Below are 5,293 nucleotides of genomic sequence, written 5' to 3' on the forward strand. Positions count from 1 at the left end.
AAACAGCAACAGCATCAATCCACTGACGAAGAACAAATTAAAATATACCAAGCAAGAAAAACTTGTGTTTTCCAGTCTAGCCTGTTGGGGCACCTGGATGTTTTAAGGCAGGGACAGTAAGACTCAGACCTCTGTCATTCTCCCCCACTTGCTGTGGTACTCCGTAGTCCCAGATCACTTTCCATGCACCATGCTTGAGAGGAGGAACTCACACTAGGCCCCAAAGTTACCTTTCATCAGCTCTGGGCTAGCAAGGATGGAGTGTGGGGTTCCTTTTTTTTAAAATATTCAACCCAATGAGACCCCATGGGGCTCACGCAGGAGGACTTGTCCCTCAGTGCCTCTGGGAATGCGGAAATTAATACAGTGATCTCCACACCAGTAATTCTCAGTTCTGCTACTTTGGCAAGGATGGGATTCTGCCTCAACGCCTCCTGGCCCAAGCAGTCTCCTCCACGGGGGCATCTCTGAGTGAGATCATTGCCCCTAGTGTGCTGATCGCTTTGGGTTAGTATTGAATATACGGGGTTACAGGGCTTCCTTCTTCGGTGTTGGAAAGTGACTTTTTCATAGGTTGACCTAAGACAAACAAGGTTGGGAGTGAAGATTACCTTGAGTAGGCTCATATCCAATCCTATGGCCTCCTCCTTTCCCCATTCCACCCATGCACTCATGCAGGATGCATGCCCGTGGCTACATCCTACTCTCTAGAGCCAGGCCTCTCCAGCTCTCATTTGATCCACTTGATGATGTGATCGGGACAGGGTTATCTTCATTCATTAGTGAATAAACTAAGACTTAGAGGTGTTAACTGAAATGCCCAAAGACCCATCTAGGATAAGGCAGAGCCCAGCTCTCATGACAAATCCTTTTCTCTCCTTTTTCTGAATCCTTTTAAGGCAGGCACGGTTCCCTGTCCTGTGATATAGAAGGTGATGGTCACTAAACTAAGTCAGGAGGTGTAACTGATGGCCGTGTCATTGCCAAAATCCAAGAACAGCACCACGGTGTTGTCATCCGTGTCTTAGGGAAGGGTGGTGGGCAGCAATCTCTAGAGAAGGTGATCTTCCAGGGCCCCTACAATCCATCTACAAGCAGTAGTATTGTCCTGATTTAAGTATTTGTTACTAATATTATAGGCAAGACCCCTGGTGGCACTGTGGGGTAAGCATTGCACTGCTAACCTCAAGGTTGGGGGTTCAAAGCCACCAGCAGCTCGGAGGGAGAAAGATGAGGCTATCTGCTCCCGTAAATACTTACAGCCTTGGAGACCCTGAAAATCAGCTCGATGGCAGTGAGCTTGGGTTAACTACAGGTGGGGACTTTCACCTTTGTCCCTGACTTTCTGCTTATGCTCATGAAAAACCAGCTTGAGGTGCTGACCTCTCAGGCCAAGGTGCAAATTTTCTCTCTCTGTTTAGGTGTTTGTACAAAGGAGTTGACAATTACCAAGCAATGAAGCCATTTCCTCAATGAAAGAAAAGGACAAAATAGCTCACTAACAATCACCACAAATTAACATTTAGTGTCCGGAACTCTGATCATTTCTTTACCTGCCCTGTGTCACATTTTCCTCACAATCATTCCAGAAGCCACTGGGCTTGATTTCCTCCTGCTGCTTCACAGACAAGGAAAGACAATGTTAGAGTTTAAATTATTTCTCCAAAATATGATGTGAGACCACTATTGTAAGAGGAAAAAAAAAACCAAAGACTTTGGCAGCAAAGGGAACAGGATTTGGAAGACTGTCAAGGAGGGAGGGCCAAGGCGGGAGTGAACATGACACTGTGGTCTGGATTGTGAACAGGTGTTAACTTGATTAAAATGAAAGGCAGTAGTCCACACGAGAGAGAAGAACAATGAAGGAGTGGGTGGGCTGTTCGGGGTGCGACTAGTAGTTCGATCTGTGAATATAAGTTGATGATCTGAAATGTACCTCCCACCTAATTTACAATAAAAACTTTTGTTAATAAGTAAATAATTTTTCCAAGGACATACAGTGAAGAAATCACAGTGTGGGATCAAGGACAGTCCTCCTCTCTATTCAAGGAAAGGGTGAGCTTGGCAAAGGGAAGCAGCATTTGGATGACTCTTAATGTCCTTGCTGGCACCCCAGAGCACCACAGGTGGTGGCTTTTTACCCCCACAACTCTGCCATTACCTATTCATCCGTATCTGACATCACATTGTCTGCCGGCAGACAAGTCAGACCTGAGCTCTTGCTGTAGCTTTGCCTGCTCCTGGCTGGGATCTTGGACAGATCTCAGCATCACTGACTCTGACTCTCCTGCGGGTGAAGTGGTGCACTAGTCACTCTGAATGTCTCCTTGGCAAGTCGAACAAGTCTGAACGCTCGGCTCATCAGAGTTGAGTCACGTGATGTATTTGTTGAATGGCGTGATGAACATGAAAATGCCTCTTAAAGCCCCATGGAAGTCAAGGTATTATCATTTTCCTGTTTGTAAACTAAACATCAGAATTAACAATTAAATAATAATACTAAGGGACCTCTGGAGACCTCCGTGTTTCTACTCATTGCTAACTGATTTCTCTCAGTCTGCTTGTGCTGACTGAACCAGAATGACAGAGGAAAGGTCAAGTTGAACTAATATTGTTCACAGGAAGTTAAACTTCTACAGAAGACTAAAGGTCTGTGCCACCTCAGCCCCCTGCTGCCCCTCTGTTAATGATAAACCTGGATCCAGGTCAATACTCACGCTGGGAATCAGGGAGGGGGGAAAGACAGAAAATGATTTCTGTGTCCCTAAGCCTCGCTTCCTAAGGACTTGGGCTGTTATAAAAACATGTCATGGGAATTTGTTCACGTATTATTTTGTCAGGACGGTGGGGAAATGACATGTTCAGAAAAGTGTGTATATACAGTATCTTTAAAAATAAAACAAACTAGGACCACGTGACTTTCCAAGCAGCTTCTAGGGAGGCTGCACGGGGTGAGGGGCCCTGCGGGTGCCTGTATAAACCTGAAACTTCTTCTAATTCTCATAAAACTCAATTGAATCACACACACACACACACGCGCGCACACACACACACACAAAAATCATGTGTATATATGCTAATTGTTTTTGTGTCTATATAAGCAGAGGAACACTCCCCCCTGCCCCTCCAATCCCACTCAGGGTGATGCATGGGGAACAGAAGGGAGTGGAGTGGGCCTCACTTTGCTTTTATGTATTTTTGGTAATGTTTGACTTCTTAATGAGCAAGCCAAAAGCCCTAGCAGCTTCCAGCATCTCCTATCTTAAACCGTAGGGTCTTCCAACTGTTTAGTGTTGACAAGAAATGTTACAAAACCAAACTAAACTCACTGCCATTGAGTTGATTCCGACTCATAAGGACCCTCATGGTAGAACTCCCCCCATGGGTCTCTAAGACGGTAACTACCTAAGGGAGTAGACAGCCTCCTCGGGTGGTTTCCATCGGCCACCTGTGTGGTTCGCAGCCCAACACGCATTACAGAATGTAGCTAACAATTGTGGGGAGGGGCCGCTTGAAAATGCATAATCAAGTGGGGGGGGGTGCTCTGAAGTTTCCACACCGTTTCCTTTTCTTGTGTGAGCAGTGGGTGGAGGCAACGAGCAAAACAAGGGCTCGTTTCTGTGGTGAAGAGACTGTGGTGCTCAGTGCCAGCAATTGCGGGGAGAGACTGAAGAAGGGGACATCGGGGTGAGGCAGGTGAGTCCGTCGTCAGCATAGTCACCCCGGCAGAGTGGAGCAGCCGCAGCTCTGCAGTAGCGCTTTCACCTTCTAACGAGGGAGCTCAAGAGCACACAGTGTGCTGTCCCTGGAGGCTTGCATGCTGCTCTCACGCTGCACATGTTTCCACGGAACATTCAGACTAACAGAGATCAGAAAGAAAGGCCTGGCCATCTACTTTGGAAAATCGGCCAGTGAAACCCCAATCATGGGCATGGTGCAGGACCCAGCGCGTTTTGTTCCGCTGGGGTGGGGTTGGGGGGCTGGCAGGAGTTGGGAGCCAAATGGACAGCAGTTAACAGCTATGTGAAGAGAAAGTGGGAAGGATCAGGAATCTGCAAACTCGAAGAAAGCTGTGTGTGTGTGTGTGTGTGTGTGTCTGTCTGTCTCTCTCACTAAATAACTCAAAACTGCCACCATACTCCTAACACTGCCAACTCGAGGTCACACTGAAGCATTTTGCTACTCTTCAAAGAGCCACGTTCACTCTTAGCAAGGAAAATAGTCATCTCGGATCAAAAGTGACCATCAATTTTTCTTTTCTGAACACACACGCAAGCATGCTTTTCCCTTGGTGCAGGTGCAGTCAGGTGAACAAAGGAAGCCCGTTGACTTACCGTTTGGGAGACAAGAGTCTTCTTAGATGTCGGTCGCTGAGGCAGCAGCTGCCAAATAGGACAACTCGTCGGTCTCGCACAGCTTTTATAGTGTTCTCGCTTACCCCCCCCCCCTTCCAATCCCCCTCACCCCCCCACCCCCGCCAACTGTTGTCTTCCCCTCCCTATCTTGGCCTGGTAGGGAGGTGTTTATCCAATACCTCTGATTGGTTCACAGACAGCCAATCCCTTAATCAGGTTTGCAACACTTCTTTCCTTACAGAATGATAAAGCTACAACACATGTCTTCAGTGCAGCCCCGCATTGTACAGATGGGGGGACGGAGGGACAGAAAGACTCGAGGGGCTCCCTTAGGTCACACCACTGGTGAATGACTGAGCTCTGGGTTCATCCAGGGATGGTGGGAAGAGATCGCGCTCCTTCACCATGAGAATCTTGACCCTGGCATTTTGACTTCTCTGAGCCTTCATCTTAACTTCACAGAGGTAAATGAGTGTGCAGAACGTTTGCATCCCGTAGGCATTCAAGAATTGTTCTTTCGGGTCTTAAAGGGCTGTGTTCAAACAAGCAGCCTTCTAAGTGAGAAGTCATCTAAGCCCACATGGAAGAAGCACACCAGCTTGTGAGATCCAAAAAACGACAATAACAAAACCCAAGGATGATGAAGGGAAAAGTATCAGAGCTTTACTTGTGAACCCCCAATTTGTAGAAGGCTATGGAGGACAGTGGGAGCCCAAAACCCATCTGCAGAGTATCTACTCAGATTAAGACCTCTGGTGATCCCCTCTAGCCACAGATCAGTGTCTTGAACAGCCTTAGTATCAGACTGAGAGCATTGTAAACTTGATTATGCTGGATCGAACTTGATACTTGGTCAGTTGATCTCCCACTTGACCCAAGCTGAGTTTTCTCTAGGCTCAAGGATTTCTTGGTTGTTCCATGACAAAAATTTCTTCCCT

The 5,293-nt window shown here is 47.2% G+C and overlaps 1 protein-coding gene across 1 annotated transcript in view; it reads right to left on the reverse strand.

The window, feature by feature from the left end:
- Positions 1-4,414, reverse strand: part of ALDOB (aldolase, fructose-bisphosphate B) — a 17,359-nt gene extending 12,945 nt beyond the window's left edge. Inside the window, exon 1 of the mRNA XM_004710977.4 lies at positions 4,335-4,414. The gene's annotated coding sequence lies outside the window, so the exon portion shown is untranslated. The remainder of the gene's footprint in view (positions 1-4,334) is intronic.
- Between the last annotated feature and the right edge of the window lie 879 nt (positions 4,415-5,293).

The sequence above is a fragment of the Echinops telfairi genome, unplaced genomic scaffold (genome assembly GCF_000313985.2).
Source record: "Echinops telfairi isolate 266 unplaced genomic scaffold, ASM31398v2 ScPeMD7_7410;HRSCAF=8448, whole genome shotgun sequence".
In the NCBI taxonomy this organism is placed as follows: Eukaryota; Metazoa; Chordata; class Mammalia; order Afrosoricida; family Tenrecidae; genus Echinops; species Echinops telfairi.